The sequence below is a fragment of the Ambystoma mexicanum genome, chromosome 5p (assembly GCF_040938575.1).
Source record: "Ambystoma mexicanum isolate Mex_15411 chromosome 5p, UKY_AmexF1_1, whole genome shotgun sequence".
In the NCBI taxonomy this organism is placed as follows: domain Eukaryota; kingdom Metazoa; phylum Chordata; class Amphibia; order Caudata; family Ambystomatidae; genus Ambystoma; species Ambystoma mexicanum.
The window spans coordinates 399840588-399865498 of NC_090930.1; positions in this window are offsets into that span (position 1 = coordinate 399840588).

Below are 24911 nucleotides of genomic sequence, written 5' to 3' on the forward strand. Positions count from 1 at the left end.
CTAAACTTTACTGACCAATCCCTTGCTACATTCAATCTCATTTGCATGCCTCCCCACCCCAAATTCCCCGGATGTAATACGCGGTGTCCTAGAACTACCGCCATGTCCGCGAACATATCGTAACATGGACAGCCCTTCTACCATTTCCGCTTCACTCTCTGTGCCATTCCCTCATTGGATGTAGCTAAGAAATCACATGACCATCCACCAATCAAATCCAAGACCTCTACATGTAACTGCATCATCATAGATCAGCACTGCAAATGTACGGTGAATCTCTCGGAATATAAGTCTCATACCATTGGCAAACACGATCTACGAGAAATACTAGACAAGTCTCCAAGATTTCTACTTGCAGCTTCGTCCATATCCATATGCATGAACACAAACTACAGGTATGCATATTTTCTATACAGTACATGAACACATTTTCTAACCGACTTTTACCTTGTATAATCTGTAAAATGAATCTACGATAATTTTTTCATTCTCCTAAAATGAACTGTGATTTACAAACCTTTATACCGTTTAATTTCTTTGTACACTCACACACACGCATATAATGTTAAACTAACATTTTTGAAATAAAAGATATAGACTACATATGATCAAACAAAATTACATGCACACTCTATCATCAAATCTCAAAGAATAATATTTGTACAAACACATACTTGGTTTTAATTGTTTTAGTTTATATAATTATTTACATTTATATAGGACAAGCAGGCTATGACATTGACTCCCTCTTACGTGGAAAAGCAGGCTATCACATGGACTCACTATTACGTGGAAAAGCTTAGTTACAGGAATAGTGGTATACAGTGGTACATTATGATTTTCACAAGCCATAGTAAAGATATTTTCTTTCCTACAGTTAGTCATAAGATAGTTTTAATGGTTTTGAGGAAGGCGCTGAGCATTTCAATTTAAAAAATCTATGTCTAAATTAAAAACAGTGCTATATACAAACCAAATTACTAATTAAGTAAAATGTTACCATAATATTTGAATTATTACTCAAACACACTGTAAGGTTAATTCATGCTATTTCTGTGCCTAAAAATAGAGATTCTGCACCATTCTGACCAAAAGTCCCCCCGTCTTAAACAGTGATTTACTGGCAGAATGGCCCACAACTTCCTATTTTTCGACACACAGATTACCCAACTCAGCCGCTAGAATTTAGATGTTGTAGAACAAACAACTGTTTTAATTGTATAGCTTTAGATATACTATTTATACTTCTCCAAATCACTGGCTTACTTTTTTCTGTCATCTGAACCCCAGTTTAGTAACACATTAATTCAAGAATACCCATCCCGGGTAGTTGTACTTCCCAAAGCACAATCACACACCATTACATACATCTTAATATCTTACTCAAACACTCATGCACACAACACACATGCATTCCAGAACACCCCAACCCATACCTTCTGTATTTTTTTCAACAGACCCTAAAAAATGCCTACCAAAAAGCAACTCCGTAGAAAGGAACACAGAAGTAGAGCAAATGAAAAGAAAACTCTCCAACATAAACATCCATCTATAGCAGAATTTGTAAAAAAAAGTTGAAACACAACAGCTAATACAGTCATATAGTGAAACAGAAGAAGTTTCTGGTACAAAAACTTTGCCTCCTCTATCAAAAGGTAAAACAAACCAAAAAACAATTAACAGAAAATCAACTATTGCTACAAATAAAACTTCTTCTATGAATCTTGATGTAGTACAAAGTAAGCATACCAAGAAAAGTATTTTAGCCAAAATGTTCCGTCACAAAGTCCTTCAAAATCTTATGAAAACAGGAGAGAAACCAGGTTCAACACTTCAAACCTATTGTAGAAAAGTAATCTTAGAAGCGTTGATAGACAGTGCAATTCTTCTCAAAAGAAAGTTATTTATTTTAGGGTAAAACAGAATAAAACCACTAACAAAACTAATAACTAAATTACAAAAAAGACTTCTCAATAAACGAAATGTCAACAGAAATAACTTCTTAAATATCTGTTGAGGTGAATGGAGTCACACTACAAGCACAGAACCATACTTTAATGAAGAAGCGTACAAACAAAAGCAAACAAATACAATTGCCATACATAGCAGTGGTCGAGGTTATGAGAATGTTATTAATACCATAATGGACAAGAAGTACTCCTTACAAAAATATGCCCTGAAAACGTAGATTTACCCGTCAATTCAACTGAATCAGAACATCTAGTGTACAAATGGCCATGCACGTCAATGTGTAACATTCCCAAAAAAATGTTCAAGTCTTTACGCCAATTCCTCAATCAATATGTGAAAAGCAAAGACAAAATCAAAATTAAACTACTGCAAAATATGGATGCTTTTTCCAGTACGCAAGTACACAGGACTACAAGGACATTCATTGGCCTGCATTACAGGACCTACTTGCAAAACAACCTTCCATGATATCAAAAGGATATCAACACATCATGCAAGTATAAGAAATCTAGTTTATAAAGTATACTATGCTAAAAGTCCTGCTTTAGCACTAGCCAATTTAAATAACATTCTTCTACATGGTACAGCAAAAGACCTACTAAAAGAAATCGACTATATCCAGACAAAATATTTTGGAAGTGAAACCCACTTACAAGATGAATTAGCTGTAAACCAACTTCGTAGCAATTTTGCACATGGCAACCTTTCACTACACACATACAAAAAAGAAATACTAAAATTTGAAAGTACTTCAGCTGAAGTACCAAACCACGTGTGTGTATGTTGCCGCAGAACTTTTTATAAAAGTAACACAAAAACTGTAGACCTATCATACAAAATAGAAGACAATGAAGAATCTAAATGGTTTGAATTAGCTCTCTACCTTATAGCAGAAAAAAAATACGAAATAACTGACCCCATAATACTTTGCAGTTACTGCACTACAAAACATGACAACAACCAAACTCCTTCACGTGCTATCACAAATAACTTGGAATTATATCCACTACCAAAACACCTTCAACAACTTAATTTATATGAGAGCATCGTAATTCAAACAGTGCACCCATTTCAAGCAATAATACGCCTTCAACCAAAAACTGCAAAATTACCTCCCTCTGAATTAGTGAAAGGTATTTGTGGAAAAGTAGTGTATTTACCATTAGATCTAAAAGAAAATGTGCACACTCTAGGAGTGCAACGTCCAATGCAACAATCTTTAATTATCTTGGTAAATAGAGTACCTACAAAAGACAAAATAATTTGGCAACAACTGGTAGATTTCCATAAAGTTAGAGAAGCCATGCAATATCTTAAAGAGAATAATGAATATTACAAAGAAATTAATATTGAAGAAAACTTGAAAGATACAACTGAAATAATTCAAGAGACACAAGAAGCTGATCAATTTGAGCTCCTAGATCCTGCTACAATATCAAACACTTTAGACCATTATACAATTCATCCATTGCACTCTAATGACACCATAGAAGATGCACTGGAAACATACCAAATGTGTCAAACAAAAGGATCACCAATCAGCATATGGGAAAAAAGTATAGAAGCACGTGCTTTTCCTCTACTCTTTCCGACTGGCAAAGGAGGAAGATACGATGATAGACCTATTCAAATATCAGTATCAGAATGTCGCTCATTACGAATGTATTCTGAAGATCCCAGATTTCGACAAAATGTGGAATACATATTCCACCTACTCTTTGAAAGTGAACAAGCAACTTTATGTTACGGAGTTGCACACATATTAAAATCAGGATCACACTTTCAAAATATGACAGCTACACAATTATTACAAAAAGTTCAACAAAAAGATGAAGTTTTACAAGCAAATCTTACAAATCTATTTGCAAATATGCGTGGTACTAAAGAGTACTGGTTTCGACGTCATGGAGATGTACGTTGTATGATCAGAAACCTTGGCCCACCCACTTGGTTTGTTACATTAAGTTGTGCAGAATATGCATGGGAAGATTTACATGCTTTCCTACGCATATCAAACGAAAACAAAACAAACATAGATATACTAACACCTGGAGAACTTTGTTCTCAGGATCCTGTTAATGTTTCAAGATATTTTCACCATCGCTTCATTGCTATGCTACATTTTATTTGTAATAAAACTGTTCCTCCCCTTGGAGAAGTGCAACACTTCTTTTGGAGAAAAGAATACCAAGCCACAGGAGCACCACATGTCCACATGCTTTTATGGTTTAAAGAGGCTCCTAAAAGAGGTCAAGACAGTGATGCCACTGTTTTACAGTTTATTGAAAAATATGTCACTTGTGAAATTCCATCAGAATCCACAAATAGTGAGCTTCATGCAAAAAATTTACAATTCCAAAGACACAAATGTGGCAAATATTGTCGTAGCAAATACAAAAACAAAGGGAAATACTACACCAAATGCCGATTTGGTTTCCCTAGACCAGTTACAAATATAGGTCAAGTGAACAACCTCATGTCTTCAGTTAGACATAGTGTTAAAGGTAAGTCACCTAAAAATACATATTGCATAAAAAGAAAAGAAGAAGAAAAATATATCAATGATTACAATGCAATCATTGCCCACTTATGGAATGCAAACATAGATGTGCAGTACATTGCAGACAATTCTACTGCAGTTGCACGATATGTCACAGCATACTTAACCAAATCAGAAAAGACAGAGCTCCAAGACCTCTGGAATGACCTGTCATCAGATAAAACAGTGTCTCAGAAATTATACAGCTTCGGCATAAAAATGTTGTCCCATAGAGTATGTGGATCCTATGAAGCAGCTGATAGATTAACTGGTACTATATTGTATGGTAAATCTGCAAATATAGTATGGCTAAGTCTTGGTCCAGCTAAATCTAGAAAAAGAGTTCTAAAATCATACGAAGATATAGAAACAATAGCCAAACATGATCCCAACAGCCAAGACATTTTAAAAAACAATTTATTGGACACATACTACCCAAACAGGAGTACCACTTTGGAAACCATGTGTCTATAACACGTAGCCCAAAACTACACATGCAAAAATAATATAAAACCTGATGAACAAAACCGTAAATACAAAGTGACAAACTGTGAAGGCAGCTTAGTAAAACTCACCAAACCAAATTTAATTAATCATATCAAATTGTCCTTAAAGACTCCTCAACATAAAGAAGTATATTACATGTCCCTGCTACAACTCTTTAAACCATGGAAAAAAGAAGAAGAAATACTAGATAACTATGCCTCATATGAAGACGCTTTCAAAGCAAATGAAAGCAGTATAACTGATGTAAACTTTGCACCGTACAAAACAATGTTGCACAATGAACAGCAACACGAAGAAGAACTCCAGGCCCAACTAGATAAGGACACTCCTGACAGTAGTCAACCTTCTGTCACAGGAAGAACCACTGGGAGACCCACTAATAACACATGAGGCAGAATTAGCTATGATAGAAGTAGAAAACACCATGTGTCAGTATGAAGATAAAGAAGACTTAACTATACTACAATCAAAGCTAAACAATGAGCAACGTAGCATTTTTCAAGAAGTAACAAAAGAAATTGCACATGGTGTACAACATGAAAACAAAGAATGCACCTGTCAAAATTACAAACCTATACTATTGTATGTCAGTGGTGAAGCTGGTTCTGGCAAAACATTCCTAATCAAAATCATCAGTAAGTTCCTTCAACAATTGACAAACAACAAACTGCCAGCTGTTGTCACTGCCCCCACAGGTTTAGCTGCCTACAACATAGGTGGTGTCACTATTACTACTCCTGCCAGTATAACACCAAAACAAATTAGATTATTACAAACTTTCTGTAGAAGCTGCAATGGAACTACGCAGAGTATTGAAACAAATGAAAATGCTACTAATAGATGAAGTGTGCATGGTGTCCAACCTAATGTTGGCTTTGATTCACCTCAGATTACAAGAAGTACTCAAAACAAACTATGAAGAGCTCTTTGCAGGAAAACACATTATTGTTTTCGGAGATCTTCTTCAATTGACACCAGTAAAAGGTGAGCCTATTTTTAAAACATTAGGACACAAACTCTGCTGTAAAACTGTTTGCAGCATAGGAAATGTCAACCTTTGGCAACATTTCCAATACAGAGAATTAACAGAAAACAAGCGCCAATCTGCAGATCTCACTTATGCCAACATCTTAAAAAGTATCCGAGTTGGTAGACTTTCTAAAGAAGCAGAAGCAATATTGAAAACCCGGCACATTCATGCACTTTATGGTGATAATGCATGTGCTACAGATGTTATGGAACAATTAGCCAACAAAAATGTCAATTGTATTGCCTTAATGCCAACTCTTGCAAGCTGTTTCAAATTCAATTAAATAATGTTAAGTAAAGAAATGCAACCAATAATGGAAATTAGCACCACAGACAAACTAGATGTACATGGAATGACACTACCCATGTGTGACCAAGCCACAACAAGACTAAATAGTTTAGAAAAATCAATCTCAAACACAGCAGGCTTGGAAAAGATATTAAAATTATCCTTAAATTGCAGAGTAATGCTGCAACATAACCTTCACGTGGACCAAGGACTAGTTAATGGAGCACTGGGTACAGTTGTTGGCTTTCAAACATACCCATGTGATAACAAAATTCAGTTTGTCAATATTCTCGTTGACAAAATTTCAGAAGTAAAAAGAATAGAACGCTCAATAGCTCGATTTCTTCTCTTCAAAGACATGTATGTACGCAGAGAACAATTTTCTCTAACTCTTGCATACGCAGTCACCATTCATAAATCACAAGGTCTTACCCTAGACAAAGCAATGATAGACATTGGTAACACAGTCTTTAAAGAAGGCATGAGCTACGTAGCCCTATCACGCTTAGGTACACTTGACGGTCTATTTCTAATCAACTTTGATGCAAGTAAAATAAATGCTGATATTCCTTGCATTTTAGAATACAATAGACTTCGTTCACTATACACTCCCCATCTAAACACATATTCTGTTCCACAAAAAGTAAAACATTATAAAAGAAAAATAAATCAAACAGAAAAGCAACAGGATGTCACTGCAAATCCTCCAAAGAAAGTAAAAGAAAGTAATACTTCATCAAGTGCCACAAGCAAAAAAGAATCAATTAGGGAAAGTAAACCAGGTACTTCTTCAAAGAAGGAAGACAAACTCCAAAAAAAGCAGTCAGATACAGAACTACCTGGTCCATTTAAACTCTCAAATATAGTTGGTGTAAGTTGCTACGCAAATGTAGCAATGAATATTCTATTTCAATTACCACCAATTGTTGAGAACATTTACTTACACAGTACAGACCCATTGTGTTTGCAAATGTTAGTACTTCACAGAAACGCAGCAAACAATCCTGACAACACGTATAGTGTTTATGGAATAAGACAACAATTGGACTACTGTGCTGGAATGGTGAAATTCACTATAAACTCACAGGAAGATCCACAAGAATTTCTAATGTACTTACTATTAGTACTGGAAAACAAAAACATACCTATAAATGAAATCTTCCAGATTTCATACATGTGGAAACATACATGCACTCTCTGCAACGATGTGACACAAGAACAAATCCCCAATGAACGCTTTGTGTATATATCAATACCTAATTCTGAATCCGTTCCATTTCAGCAACTTGTACAAAATGCAAACCACGGTAGATTATGTTCCACCTGCAATTCAGATAATCGCGCCACATTAGTAATACAAACACATAGTAAATGCGTAATACTAATGCTTCTACGTTACAATGCAGATGGTACCAAAAAGAACTGCAATCTGACTGGATTCACACATGGTCAAATATCACTTGGCAGGAAAACCCTCACAACAATAGGTATAATCTACCACGCAGGAGCCACAACCAACTCAGGGCACTACACTGCATATATAAAAAAGAAATGTGGATGGTTTGAATGTAATGATAGTACCGTTACTCCAAAGCAGAGATTACCAGCAAATCTTAAAAACGCTTATTTAATGTTCTTAAAAACAAAATTTGATAACTAAACTGTACTTAAACCTTAAGTACACTTGTAGTAAAAAAATGTAAACTGTCACAATATTCCAAAAGTTATCGAACTGCCCAAAGATGCTACAACAACTAATCAGATAAATTAATACCACTCAAATAGAGCAAAAAATAGACAGTTATAATACGCCAATTGGTATCTAACTGTCCCAAACTTTAGAAATATACAAATAAGAGCAAAAAATAGACAGTTGGAATACACCAATTGGTATCTAACTATCCCAAAATTTAGAAATATCCTAATAGATAAAGCAATACCACAAAATTATATAAAAAAATAAACAGTTAGAATACGCCTACTGGTATCTAACTGCTCCAAAATTTTACAATATCCAAACAAATACCTAATATCTTACTGCTCCCAAAAACTGGAACAATCCAAGGTTTTTTTTTCTCCCACACACCCAATGATTTTAGCAACAAACACAGAAACTGAGCAAATTGCACAGTACTCTGGTTTGTCATCTACTAAATAAGAGGGTCAAAAAAAAGAAAAAAATGTGATTGTACAATGTAATAAGTCTTTATAAAATACTAATACTAACATGCTATTTTCTTTTATCACAGAAATGAACAAGAAAAACATGGACTCCCGTTACTAAACCAAATAGTAAGTATAACATGATAAATACAACCATCGCAGAATATCACACCCATACTGGCTTATAACATTGTTCCTTATAAATTTGTTTTTTACCAAAAGTTATAAGCCACTATGAGTGTGATATGCTGCAGTGCTTGTGGCCAGGGCATAGACTCTTGGGTGCATGGCATATGAGTGTAATATGCTGCGGTAGTTGTGGCCATGGCATATCACACCCATAGATTCAAGCATTTCAACCATTTTAATGTCCGCGGACACAAGGAAGTTCCTAGAACACATTCAACTTGCCAGAGGACGATACGGACAGCGTCATCAGGACACCCCAATGTTCTTTATGTACGAACATTTCAGGACACCGCGAGTGTTCTTAGAACACTTTCAGCTTGACAACGAACAATACAGACAACGTCTTCAGGACACCCCCTGCGAACATTCTAGGACCCCACGCGTCTTCTTAGAACACTTTCAACTTGACACCGAATCCATTCTGTTTATTTACAAACATTTTGGAACAGCCGTGTTGTCTGCAGATAAATCGAACACAACAAAAGCGTCTAGCACATAAAAAAAATACAACATTGCACCTATCTCATACTCCCCCACCCTCCCCAAACACTCTTACACACCAACACACTCCACTAAATACAATTTTTAAACCAAGTTTCACCTCGCTGTCCGCGGTCGTCCGCGAATGCAAGATGGCGGGCGCCACCAAAAATCAGACGCGCTCCACGCCCCACGCCGTCCAATCAGCGAACACATCGGGTGTCCGCGGAGCAAGCCGCTCGGCCAATCAGGGCACAGTCCGTGGAGCGAATAGGCAAGTCGGTCCGCAAAGCGAACTGAGATATCACTCATTTGTTTTCCTTACATTTTGGTCATTTTAAAAAAAACTACTGGACGGATTTACACCAAATTTGCAAAAGCACGCTTTCGGGACCAAGCCCCCGCTCCTGCCCCAAATTTGGTATAAATCCGTCCAGCGGTTTGGGCTGTAGGCGTGCGCAAAGTTTTTTCCCATTATGTCTATGGGAAAAAACAAAAGTCTTGGGACCCCCCCTATAACTTTGCCCCCCCTGGACCAAACCTCTCCAAACTTTGCAAAACAATTCAGAGTGGGCCATATACTTTTGATGAGGATTCGTCCAGAGGGAGCGAAGTTATAAGCCACCCAAAAAATGCTCTTCCTATGGAAACACCAACTTAACCATAACTACATGGACGTTACCGCGTCCATGTAATGTCTTTGAATAATGGAGATTGGAAAAGAAAGCTCTGACCATGTGACTATTTCAGATTTCTATCTCTCAGGACATCGTATTTCAGCCTCTGTTGGAATGTTAAAATGTTAGAAATGATTTAGAAATACTTCCTTGAAATGGAGCTCAAAAGGGTGGGGCTGCTCGTTAACTAAAGGGGCATATTCCATATTGCCCTTTGTATTACTGTAATGTGTGCTCCTGGTAATAGACAGTACATATTTCCACTCCAGATGGCCCATCCAGATCTCGTGGGGCATTTAAAGCCCCTCCATTTGAACATGGTAACAGAGCTAACATTTTTATTGAGGTGAAGTCAGCAAGAGAAAGAGCAACACACGGATTGGTTAAGACATTTCAAGACATTATTTTGCCTTCATGAAAGGCGTATTCACTTCTATTGTACTGGCAAAGTGTAAGCCATCCTATTCATGACTTATTTATTCATTATATCCTGAATATGAATCCTTTTTCAATTTAAACAATGTCAACAAAATAGAAAGATAGTACACTAGGATGATTCCTTTTGGACACATACCAACATTTTCGTTCATAAAATGAGTTTGATGTTATAACTGCAGTTACATTTGCAGTTACATTTACAATCCCTTTTAATAATGCAAACTAAGTTTTCTCCGGTGTTCCTCCCGATTTCTGTCTTCAGATCCAATAGTACTAATGCTGGGTTGATGCACAAACAATATATATAGTTACACGGTAGGTGATTTTAAAATTGTACTTGCGCTTTAGCTTTGAAAATGGTTGCTATTGTATCAGGAGTTTTCACTGTTTGATTATGAATTGTTATTTGTATTTTGACTAGGGCACGTTGCACTTTGCTTGTTATTCTCACTTAAGTTGAGGCTAATGCTGTGAAAACCCATTCAATATGGCAGTGGTTTTAAATATAGCTGGAGTCACAATGTGAAACAGTCACATGACTTTAATTTCAAACAGGAAGTGATGTGATCTTAATGTTAATATAGAAATGAAGCAAACACAAACATATCATATCTGCCTGAGGAAGTCAGAGTAAAGGATGGAACATGAGGGGTAGTAAGTACCCTCGTGGGTGGTCCCCAACATAGGCAGGCAATACCTAAGGTATTTGCCAACCGGTGGCACAGGGATAAAGTCTCTGCTGAGCAACTTGCAAAGGCTTTGAATCCTAATGTTCAGACAGTCCTCCTGGGGAACCAGAGTGACCCATGTGTACCCTTTATAAAAGATATGTACCTCACAGCTGACCTGCTGGCCCTGCTTAAGAAAGGATTTTGTCATCAGAAACCCTCAGCTCCTTGGTTGTCACCGGAGCTGAGAGCCATAAAGCAGCAGTGTCATTGGGTGGAATGCAAATGGCACCTCTGTTATGGGACATCAGCTAAAGCTGAGGATTAAAGGTGTGTATCTTTATATAAACTGACAGTAAAGGCTACTAAATCACTATGCAGACTGTAAGAAACTCATGGTGGCAACAGTAAAGACAGACACAAGTGATCACAGTTCAACTGTGTTTATTAAACTGTATGCAGGTGGGAAATATGCCTAAACTAAACCTAAATCTAAGATGGGAGCAAGCTACAGCCGTCAAATAATAATATGGCAATCCTAATGGCGTCTTGTCTAAATAAAAGGGCCTATACTAAAAAAAACCTATTGCCAATCCTTACGCTAAATACAAATAAAGAGTGAGGGATGAGGTTTATAAGAAAGGGCTGTCCACAAATAATACGTCAGGAGGCGGTAGTCGGGGTCTCCCATCCCCACGTTTTGAGCACAGGACACGGTGTGCTCCAGAGCACAGCACATGCTCGTATCAGGGCCTTTGGTGGTTAAGTGTCTTTTCTACACAAAGTCTCTTGCCTCCAAGGACCTAAAGTCTTCCAAAAATAATAAACAAAAGTTCCTTTCTGCTTGCATGTTGGGGGAAGACTTTTCACCCTTGGATCCCCCTCTTCCAAGCTAAGACCCTTCTCGAATATTAGTCTCCCTCCATAGGGTTCACTAGGGCTTTCAACACAATCTCTTCGGTGACCTTCACAAATCTTATTGTCTTTTTAAACAGTTGACTGTGGACATCCCTCTGACGGTTGCAGATTTGTGAAATGGCACCACATTTATAAGCCTTTACAATATTTTGGGACCCCCTCTAATTGTGTCCCCTCTTGACAAAACAGCTCCACACTTTCCAAAACCATTCAGAATCAGGTCTAGAATAAAGATTGCAAACTTTCATGCAGTTTTATTCAGTGGCGCCAAGTTATAAGCCATCCAAAAACAACTTTTCACCAACCCTGTAATGCAGAAATAGGCATAGATGTCCCTGAACATTTGAAGTGTTTGCAAACATCACAGACCTGTACCCAAACATCCGGACTGTTTGTGGACTTCGGGGATGAAAAACACCTGTTTTTTGGCTTCTTCCGGCCATATCCCATCCCATCTTCATCACCCCCCACCTCCCCAGAGATTGTTTGATGATTTTGAAAAGTGCAATGTTGTGTTTTTTAATAGGTTTTTACCGCAATGTTCGCGGACACCGGCGATGTCCACAAATCGAACATGGCTGGCGTTTCCATGTTTTTCACCATCCAATCAGTGGGTGCGTCAAATATCCGCAGGCATCACGTCGCCCTCATTACAGACCAAACAGGGAAGTGGTCATTTCTTTTTACCTACTTTTGGGTTGTTTTAAAAAAAACCTACTAGGCAGATTTACACCAAATTTACAAAAGCATGCTTTCCGGACCAAATCGCTGCTCCTGATGCAAATATGGTGAAAATCCCTTCAACGGTTTGGGTTTTAGACATTAGCAAAAATGTTCCATTGCATCTATTCAGACAGGGCCAGAAACTTTTTTGCAAAGTTTGGTAAGGATTCATGCAGGGGGAGCAAAGTTAAAAAGCCACCCAAAAAGTGCTCTACCATTGGGTTGATCAGCTTAACCATAATTACAGGCGCTACCCCAGGCCCTGTAATATACACGTTTTTCTTTTTTGCTGCCCTCCTGTCCACGAAAATGTATTAATAAAGGACTGTTTTTGCAGCAATCCTTGGGATTATGTTCATATTTTTTTCTTATGAAAGCCTGAGTGCCTCTGCAGCCTATCCCTCTTTTTTCATATATATATATATATATATATATATATATATATATATCAGTGAAAAAACTTTGTTAAAGGGACGTTATGGTTAAGTTGCGGTACTAAAAAGCTATGAAATTCAGTAAAAAAAACTTTGTTAAAGGGACGTTATGGTTAAATTGCGCTACTAAAAACCTATGAAATTCTGTGAAAAAACTTTGTTAAAGGGACGTTATGGTTCAAAGTAAAACCGAAAACCCCCTGAAATTCAGCAGTTATGGTAAGATAAGCAACCATAACTCGCGCCACCACCGTGCACTGCTAACACTAACACCCGGGACATCAAAGATGACATCACAATGTCATTGATGACATCACTGATGACATCACATGTGCATTTACCTTTCATGAAAAGTCTGTACAAGGGATTCTTAGTGTAATGTTAATAAAAAAAGTGTCAAAGATTATTGGAATAAAATAAATGTAAATTTAAATATTGTGCCCCATTTCCCCTTTGAAGTTGGCTCTGAAAAGAGCCGTTTTTTTTCACAGATGCTTGACAGACACCTGTTATTTTGTATTTTTTTTCTTGGGTTTTTTTCTTACTTTACTCCTAAAATCTTAACATAACCTTCTCCAAAGCAACCCTTACATTCCAAAATAGAAAGGCATTTCCCGTAAAAGATAAAGAAATGCCATCTTCTTTAAAATTAACAGCATTACTGGCATCAATATTCTCATTGTTACGGAAGAACATACCAGCTCTAAGCATGAAGGCACACATGCCTCGGTTGATGACACACCTAGCAATGTTTTGCTGAGGACAAAAAACTGAACTATTGTCCCATATTGCCCTAGGTAGTAATCCAGTAAAAATTACTTTCGCATTTGGAAGGATCTTCATTACGGCTTGAACCAAGCGTTCCAAATCAGCCAACAAAGTAGGGGCACTGACGTTGCCCAAATGGAAAGCACCATAGTGCAAAACTACCACATGCGGACTGTTCATCGTGGCCATATCCTCACAAACTTGTACAATTCCCTGTACATTGCAATCAGGCACAGTGCTCCACACCACCTCCACTCCTTTCACATCAAAGTTCTTTGCAACATGCCTGCATTCAGTGTATTGCTGTAAACCATGCAAAAACATATCTCCGAGCACCAACACCCTGACTTTCTCCACTTCTGCCATCTTCACCACACACAGTCTCTTTCAACACAAATCCACAACCTCGACATCTTATTGGCTGATCCGTACAGTCTTCTTTCAATGTTGGATTTCCTGGAAAAACCTGGATGTAGCACGCCCTGTCCACGAACAGCCGCGGTGTCCGCGAACGGTGTCCACTTTACTCTCTGCCATTCCCTCATTGCATACAGCTAAGCAATCACACAATACGAATAAGGTCCTCAGAACACCCCCATTTTGTGAATTTTCGAACATTTCAGGACAATTATCATTTCATTATTCAACATATTAACATTACAAATATTATATTTTCATCTTGTACTCTGCACACAATGCTATGTTTCTCCATTAGTAGCTCAGTATACTAGAAAGAATCCCATAATACAATGCTATTTATATCAATGCATCGTTCAAAGCACTAATAACGGTATGATATTTATTGCAATATCCTTGACACTTTTTTCGCAACATTATAATAAAAATCCCTAGTACACAAATTCCATGAAAAGTACATACACATGTGATGTCATCAGTGATTTCATCAATTACATTTGCGATGTCATCTTTGATGTCCTGAGTGTTAGTTTTAGCAGTGCACGGTGGTGGCGCGAGTTATTTTTCATAGCTTACCATAACTTGCGATTTTCAGGGGTCTTTCGGCTGTACTTAAAACCATAACGTCCTTTAAACAAACTTGTTTTAATATCACGCAAAAAATATACAAACATGGCGTGCAAAAACCAACTTCTACACATGGCTTTACACAGAATGTTGAAAAGTAAGAATTTATGCTTGTTGACAGTGAAGGTCAGCTGCTTCCATTTTTTTTCTCGGGCCCCGGAGAGGCTCACGAAGCGGACTATAAGGTTGTATTGTGTTTTGACCTTGACAGACAGAGATTGTGATGAAAGACTTCTCTTGAAGGAGTGTTGCTAAAACGTAAGAGAAAATAAGGATGAAATGTATGAAACGAAACCACTTTTATATATTATATCACTATGCGAAAGATCGTTGGCACACGCAGAGTCTTATTTTGGGACTGCACCACTCGTAGACAATGGAAATTGCAATTGTACTGTAAGTAACCCTTTAGATTCTTTTATGCCAAATATAATTACAATAGCGTAGCATTAAAGACCGCTCAAGTTGAACTTTTTTGTTGAAAGTGGCATAATGTTTTCTACCACGCACTATCACCGCCGAATTGATCCCCTGTTTTTTAGAGGGCTCTGAAAAAGGCAGACGACACAGGGTGGGTTAATACAAATAATTTAACCGGTCTATAGGCGGTCAAGCGCTCTACTCGCTGTGCCACTTCACTGTAGCCTGTCAAATGGCACAGCGAGTACAACGCTCGCTTTGACATCCGTGCACAGCTTGCTAACGCAAGTTCGAATCCCGGCAAGGCCAAACTCAGCCTTTCATCCTTCTGTGGTCGATAAATGAGCACCACACACGTGGTTAATAATAAGCACCGCTTAGATACTTCACGGTTCTTAGCGCTATATGAATGGGAAAATATTATTATTTTATTATTAACATACTCTGTTGCACTATCTTCGATAGCAAATAGTTTCACGCCCTAATAAATAAAATGATGATTTTTAATGAAGATCGGCTGGTGAGACTGATTTATGTTTTTTAAAACAGGTATGTGTCCCCATTTTGCCTATGTCACAATTTACAGACTCCATCGGATGGGGTCTTCAACTGCCAGGTGCAGGTCGAAATATGCAACTTCATGACCCTCACCATTTTATGGGACAATCGCCAAGGACCAATATGCCCTTACGCAGTACTAGCGGCTACAAACAACATACCAACCAATAGGGTGGTCTAATGGCTTGTTTTTGGAGCAACCTTCCGATTATGAGAGCAACCATTTACTGCTTTTATCATAAACCAACAGCCTATCTACCGCAAAGGAACAACGCGTGGCTCCAAATAAACTTTTGCTGATCGACAGCAGAGACAATAGCAAATTGCTGAATATTCACTAAACATTTCATGTGAAATAAATGTACTTTACCAAATGTACAATCCTGCTGTTTACTTTTAAACCACAGTTTCATATTCCGAATTGTGGCGCACTGAGTTGTAACCTGATCTAACACCCTCTGTACCGCAAAGGAACATCGCGTGCATCAACATGAACTTTTGCGGATCGACAACAAAGACAAATGCAAATTGCTGAATATTCTCTAAACATTTGATGTCAAATAAATGTACTTTACAAAATTTACAATCTTGCTGTTTGCTTTTAAATCACTGTTTCATATTCCGAATTGTGGCGCGCTGTGTTGTGACATAATATGTGTTGTCTTCCGGGTTCTGTGTAAAGTCACTTAGAACTGGGAAGGACTGGGCGTGTTTGATGATGCACCCTGTAACGTCACGGAGAGAGGCGGGGAATATGAATGCTTTGATAATATCAGGTTTAGGGGCGGGAGATATGATTTAGTGTCGCAAAAGCAAGTCAGCCAGGTCAATAGCACCAGTCATAGGATTATTACATAATGTCGGCGCACACCAGCCGGATTTATCGTTTCTTTAGTGGACAAAAAGTCGGTTGACGCCCATAGGAAATTGTACTATTAGCGGACAAAAGGAGTGGTCTTAAAACACTTTCTCCCTGACAACGAACAATACAAAAAACGTTCTCAGAACACCCCCATTCTGTGTAATTGCAACCATTTTGGGACACCGCGAGTGTTCTTAGAACACATTCAACTAGACAGATTACAATACGGACAGCGTCCTGAGGACACCCCCAGTTTGTGTATTTATGAACAATTAAGTACACCGCAAGTTTTCATAGCTCATTTTTACCTTCCTTGCGAACAAAAATGACACATACTCCGTCCTCTAAACACCCCACCATTTAGTTTATTTACAAAATGTCAGAACAGCCGTGTTCTCCACGGACAAATCGAACGAAACAAAAACGTCTAGCACATAAAAAAACAAAACATTGAACCTATCTCATACTCCCCCACCCTCCCCAAACACTCTTACACACCAACAGAGGGCACTAAATACAATTTTTTATCCACGTTTCACTGCGCTGAACGCGGTCCACGGCGAATACAAGATGGCGGGCGCCACAGAAAATCTGACGCGCTCCACGCCCCTCGCCGTCCAATCAGCGAACATGTCACATGTCCACGGACATGACGCAAGGCCATGGGCCAATCGGGGTGCTGTCCGCGGAGCGAACAGGGAAGTCCGTCCGCGAAGCGAACACAGATATCACTAATTTTTTTGCCTTACATTTTGGTCATTTTTAAAAAAAACTACTGGACGGATTTACACCAAATTTGCAAAAGCACGCTTTCGGGACCAGGCCGCCGCTCCTGCCGCAAATTTGGTGTAAATCCGTCCAGCGGTTCGGACTGTAGCCATGCGCAAAGTTTTTTACTGGCTATTTTACTTTAGCATGATGTTGGTTTTGGATTGTTATTAGAGGATTGTTTGTAATTAATATCCCCTGTAAGCAGCTCACATACCACAGTCAAAATGTTTGGTATTATAGGTGTGTTATGCCACCGCAGCATAACACACCTATAGAATCAAACACCCATCAAATATCCATAACCCAAACGTTTGTGTTCTGTTTTCATTTGTAGAGTTTGTATGTGAAGTTTTGGCTAAGTTATGCAATTAAAATTGTGGAGTTTGTAACAAGGAGTTTCTGAGTTTATGTATTGTATACTTACGGGTTGAGTTCTTTGTGGTTGAGTAACTGGACCAGATATACTTTCGATCCTTGTGATAAAAGAAACGATCATATGTTAGAGCAGGTAGTTCATAATGAGTTAATGCATTGCATAATAGACATTTCTGTATTTTTCTTACCCTCATATTTAGTAGTTTACAAGTACTAAAGTTCAAACCAGTGTACTGTGCAAATTGCTCAGTTTCTGTGTTTGTTTTCTAAATCATTGGGTCTGTGGGAAAAAAATCCATGTTGGATTAAAAAAAAAAAAATCTATGTTGTGGTACAATATATTTATTTTGTTGTTTTACTATTTATTTCGTGTTCCTTGCTAATCTTCTATCTGTGGCTTGTTGCAGATTTTTGGGGCAATTAGATACCTGTTGGGGTATTGTAATTGTTTATTTCTACATTTCTGCTATTCATCTCTCTGTTGGGTTGTTGCAGATTTTTTGGGGCAGTTAGGTACCTGTTGGCATATTCTGTTTATTTCTTGTTTGACTTTAGTAGTATTTGTGTATCTGTTTGCTTATTGTAGATTTTTTGGGGAAGTTAGATACCCATTGGTGTATTCCAACTGTATATTCCTTGTTTGATTTTAGTGGTATTTATTTACTGTTTGCTTGTTGCAGAATCATGGGCCAGTAGATACATGTTGGAGTACTCTCTGCACAGTTTTGAAGTTGAAGTTTTGCTTATGTTCATACATAGGTTATGTATACAATTTTGGAATTTATAGAATGCAAACATAGATGTGTAGTACATTGCATATAATTTCACTACAGTTGCACGCTATGTTACAGGCTACTTAACCAAAGCAGAAAAAACAGAGCTTGAGTCTGCTTGAGTAGATTCCGAAATTGTCTTTCACGGCCTGTGAAGATCTGCTGGACGTTAGGGAAATTTGGATGTCCTGTCATATAGCTCTTCGTTCAAGACCCTAGCAGCCGGAGCAGGATGGCCTGAGACAGCGCAGTATGCCATTTTTCGGAGGGGTTTAAAGGAAGAGATCACGGATGAACTGGCCAGATCTCCTCGCTCACCCACTTTTGCGGACTTGTTAGCTGCCGCTCTTCACATAGAATATCGGCTTCAAGAACGAAAGTTAGAGCGACGCAAAGAGAGAGGTTCCGGGTCCTCCTCGGACTCCTTTCTGCACTCTCTCCCTGGTCATTCCTCAGCGACAACCTCAGATGAAGCAATGCAGATCGGTGCCACCAGGGCTCCTTTATCCGCGGCAGAGAGAAGGCAAAGAAGAGAGAAGGGTCTGTGCACGTATTGTGGTTCTGATCAACATCTTCTCAAGGACTGGACTGAACTACCAAGTAGGAGGTCGGGAAACAAGCTCCCTCGGCACAAATAGGGACTAGTGTCCGAAGGTTACCAAGCTCTTCTCAACGTCCCTATGTTTCCTTATCCATTTCCTCTCCTGATTTCCGAGAAGACTCCAGATTTATGGTACTTCCAGTGATCCTAGACTTAAAGGGAAAACAGGTGGAAACCTTAGCCCTATTGGATTGTGGTGCCACAGGCAACTTTATTGACACTTTATGGACAGATAAGCAAGGGCTAAGTCGGATCGCCCGCAAGGAGGGGCAGAAGGTTGAAGAAGTAGACGGGTCCCCTCTGTCTTCAGGCCCTTTGACACATACCACAGAAGATCTTTCCTTGAGAATCTATCAACATTCTGAGATTTTGAGGTTTGATATCATCAGGGCTGCATACTTCCCTATCACCCTGGGCATCACGTGGCTTCACAAACACAACCCCTGGGTCAATTGGACTGAAAACCAGTTGAGTTTCCATTCCTCATTCTGTGCCACGAACTGTCTTCCTGTGGAAGGCAGGGAAGATCTTCAGCTAGCAAAGATTTTCACTAATTATCACATTGGTATCCATGCTCTTCCCAGCTATTGCTCCACCTTTACAGAAGTGTTCCTGGAACAGTTGCATGCCAAATTGCCTCCACATCGGCCCGAGGATTGTGCAATTGATTTGGAACCCAATGACCTGGTTCTGTTTGGAAGAATGTTTTCCCTCACGCAGACAGAGAAACAGGTGTTGCGTAGGTATTTGGACACAAACATGGAGAACGGACTCATCCAACCTTCAAAGTCCCCGGCTGGAGCTCCTTTATTCTTCATAAAGAAAAGAGACTCGAATGAGCTTAGGCCTTGTATTGACTATCAGGGTCTAAACAAAGTCACCATACGAGATTGGTACCCGATGCCCCTCATCACTGACATAATAGAGACTGTTCAGGGGGCGGAAATATTCACCAAACTCGATTTAAGAAGTGCATACCATCTGCTCAGAATAGCCAAAGGAGATGAATGGAAAACTGCCTTCCGCACCCCATTCGGCTTATACAAGTATAAAGTGATGCCTTTTGGATTAGTGAACGCGCCAGCTACATTTCAAAGATTCATGGACAGAATGTTTTCTGATCTTTTGTCAGTCTCTGTCATCATCTATCTTGATGATATATTGATTTTCTCCTCGAACACGAAGAAACACGTATTGCAAGTCAAGCAGGTTTTGAAGCGCCTTCAGGAGAACAAACTGTTGGTCAAGGCTGAGAAATGTAAGCTTGCAGTTCCGTCTGTGCAATACCTTGAATATGTGCAATCCGAAGATGGAATTAGCATGGACCAGGAAAAAGTACACGCCATACTGAAATGGCCGGCTCCTACTACTGTCCGAGTGGTTCAAAGATTTTTGGGATTTCCAACTATTACAGAAGATTTATTCCAAAATTCTCTGAGGTGGTATATCCCATTACCCAACTGTTGAAGAAGGACGCTGTTCCATTCCGATGGTCAACTGCTGCGGAGGAGAGTTTCCATCATCTCAAAGGTCTTTTCTGTTCTGCTCCGATTCTGCAACATCCTGATCAGACACAACCTTTGATATTGGAGACCGACGCCTCAGCTATTGCCATTGGAGCAGTGTTACTTCAGGCTGTCAAAGGAGTGGAACATCCGGTTGCATATCTATCTAAGACTCTCACTCCAAGCCAACTGAACTATTCAGTTCTAGAGAAGGAACTGTTGGCTATGAAGCTTGCCTGTGAGGAGTGGCGTCACCTGCTCATGGGGGCCCGACACCAGTTTCTGATCCGAACTGATCATAAGAACTTGAAGGCTCTACAGGAGATGGAATGCGCCAACTCCAGGCAGGCAAGGTGGGCTCACCTTTTCTCGTAATATGATTTTCAAATCACTTACATCCCTGGAACATCTAATCGATTGGCAGATGCATTATCTTGCAAGGACTCAAGCAAAGAGAAGGCCTTAATCAACACCGAACCCATGTTTCACAGAAATCAGATTCTAACCATGGCCAGTTCTTTCCTCCAAGAAGTGCAAGCAGCAGTGATGAAAGAACTACCTCGAATATCTCTATCCCCCAAATCACTTTATCAAATGAAAGATGGCTGGGTTTTGTATAAGAAACGCTTGTACGTTCGGGAGGGTCCCTGGCGATAAAGGATCTTAGATTGGAGTGACAACTCACGCACAGTAGGACATAGAGGATGGAATAACACCTTGGAACTCATCTCGAGAGTCTTCTTTTGGCCCACTCTAAGGGAATAGACTCGGAAATATGTCAAGTCATGTCCCATCTGTGCCAGGTCTAAATACCCGGCCGGCAAACCGTTTACTGAAGCAGACAGAGGTACCTACTCATTCTTGGGGGCATATTTCTACTGACTTCATTGTGGATCTTCCTCCCTCGGAATCCTGTTCTTGCATTATGGTTACTGTGGACTCTTTTTCCAAACTGGCGCATTCCTCCCCTCTTCCAGGTCTCCCAACTGCATCCAAGATGGCAGAAGTGTTTGAGAGGGACATCTTTCGGCTCCATGGCCTACCGGATAAGATTGTTTCCGATCGAGGTAGTCAGTATGTATCTAAGTTTTGGTCAGCGCTCTGCCCCGATTGGGAATCGAACGTGCTCTTTCTTCTGGTTACCATCCGCAAACTAACAGACAGACAGAGAGGCTGAACGCTACATTGGAGCTATACTTGAGATGTTATGTCACTACTCATCCGGAGAATTGGGTCTCTTTACTTCCTACGGCGGAGTTTTCCTACAACAATGCCAAACATTCTGCCACAGGTTACTCACCTTTCTTTTGTACATATGGAATTCACCCAAGATCCATCCTGCCTTTGATGCCCAGTTTTACCAACTCCCCAGCAGTTGAAGATGTGTTGCAGAATATCACGGAAGCTCATTCCACCACCTTACGCAGCCTGGAAGCTAGCAAGAGACGTACCAAAAAAGAGGCGGACAAGAATCTTAGGGATTGTCCAGATTGGAAGGCGGGTGACAGGGTGTGGCTGTCCACAAAATTCTTGCCCAAGTGGGTCAGTCCTTCTAAACTGTCACCTCGTTTTCTAGGACCTTTTCCCATTCTCGCTAAGATTAATCCAGTGGCTTATCGTCTTCGACTTCCCCCCACTCTTCATTGCATACACCCTGTCTTCCATTCCTCTCTTCTTAAACCATTTTTTCCTGATCCACATCACAGATCAATTCCTCGTCTTCCTTCCTACCCAAAACCAGACACGAAAGAATATGAGGTCTCTAACATTCGGGACTCCAGATTCTATCGGGGCCGTTTGGAATACCTCATTTCCTGGAAGGGTTACCCTGAGTCGGAGGATGCTTGGGAACCAGCTTCGCAGGTGAATGCCCCTCGGTTGCTTGCTAGATTTCATCGCTTGCACCTGGGGAAGCCTGGGGTTCCACGTTCTAAGGGGGGGCATACTGTCATCCGCCGCCGCCGCGATTGGCAGATTCTTCCGCATTACAGGTGGCGGCTCAGGGGTGGTGTGTTTTAGTCCTCTTTCTATGGGCATCATTCTCGGCCATTCTTGTGGGCGGTGTCTGTCGGGGAGTTTAAATATTTCCTCTTTCCCAGCAGACTCTGCATTGCAACCCGCTACAGAAGTCTTTCTTCCGGGTTTATGCGCTCCCGAGGCTTGGCTTTCCTTGCTTGGTTTCAGCCTTTCCTCGCTCCACTGTCCACCGCTTTGCTCTTTCCGCTAAGTATTTTTCTGACGCTTTCCTTTGAGCGTTCTTCAGTGTTTTTCGTTAGGTCCGGTTCTTTATTTTCTCCGGACCTACCTTTCTCCTTCTTACCTGTTTCTTTCTCCTTTCTATCCGCCTTCCGGCTGTACTTCTCCGGACTTCTTCTATCCGCGCTTCCTTTCTTTACCATATTCGGCTCCCTCTTTCGGAGCTACTGGGCGGTCTCACCCGTCCTCGGCTTGCCTTCCGGAGGTCCCTTCTGCCAGTGCTGTTTCCTTCATTCAGAGGTGCTGCCCGACCTTCAAGCTATCCTGCTCGTTCACGTTCTGCTCTGCCTTCACCGACACCTACGGAGAGGAAAAAGAAGTGAACTCAAGTACTACGAAGGGTTTTTTCTTCCCGATTGGGTTTTTCCCTTCCTCCGGCTTGATTCCGCAAAAGGGGCCACAGAACTGTTGTTCCCTAGCGGTAACTGTGGCTTCCTTCCGTGACAAGCACATTCATCCAAGAAGGGAGAAGGATTACCTGGCCAGGCGGAACCTACAGTCTACGACCAACAATTCCGGCAGCTCAGGTGAGGAGAGTGCAGAAGGAGGGAAGGAGGAGGGAACGAAGGGAACTAAGAGAATCAAAATAGCACACTATCTCAATGATAGTCTCTCCTTCAACAGACAAACTAATGTGGCCGTCGCAGCCTCTGCTTACACATTTAAGCTTATCACAGCCTGACACCCATTCCTCTCCACACAGAATTGCATTATTCTAGCCAGGACATTGATTATGTCCAAACTTGATTATTGCAATGCACTCTATCAAGGCACCAATCAACGTAACCTCAACAAACTCCAGATCACACAAAATAATGCTATTAGAGCAGCCCTCAACATTCCTAGATCCGTACACATCCTTGAAACCAGGAAGAGTCTACACTGGCTCTCGGTTGCCCAAAGGAATTCACTGAAATCCCTGACCCTCACACACAAATGTGTAAACAACCTGGCCCCCATTTACCTATCCTCTCGGTTCTCTCAGTATACACCGCAGAGGTCACTTATATCCACCCAAGCACACTGCCTTACAATACCTAGATACAAACTTCAGACAGTTGGAGGTGTTATCTTCCCAGTCCTAGCCGCCAAACTCTGGAACACACTGTCACTCACCATGCGATCCCTGCCTTAACCCACCTTATTCAAACACAAAGCCAAGCTTTGGCTATCCGATACACTTGACCAACGGCCTTCACAGGCCATCTGATTCTCTCTGCCTTTCCTTATTATGACAACCAGAACCTTGCCTATTTGCACTACTATGCACTTTGTTGCTCCTATGACTGTAACTGATTGAGTGTAATTGTAATCCTTTGTCATGTATGTACCTGCTGCTCTAAGATATGCGCCCGGTTGCCCTCGGGCCTGGTGAGCTATACAAATAAATAAAATAAAATGAAGTTGTGCCTAAAGTGTGGGTATGTTTGATCTACCCTTATGGCGGGAGGAAGGGAGTTCCAGAGTTGGGCGGCTTTCACCTGGAAGCTACTTCCTCTGGTTTTGGAGCCGTTAAATCTGGGCACCGCCAGGATGTTGGAGTTAACAGTTCTTGTAGGATGTTTTAAAGAATGTCTCTTGAATCTGTCTATGAGGTAGTGTGGGGCAGCGTTATTAAGGCATTTGTGTGTGAGTGAGGCTACTTTTAGGGAGATTTTGTCCATTGTGATGAGCCAGTTGTTCAATCTCCTTATGTCAGAGATATGAACTTTTTTGGGGATGCTGAGTGCTGCTCTGAGAGCATTATTTTGTAAAATCTGGATTTTGTTGGTAATATATTTGTTAATCCCTAGATATAGGGTGTTACAGTCATCCAGTTTTGACAAAATTAAGGCTCTTCCCAGGGTGGTGCAGCTGTTGGTGAACAGAAAGGGTTTGGCCGCTATGATTAGTTTACATGTATAGGCAGTTGAGGAGGCCATGGAATTGACCTGCATATTGAAGATGAGGGTG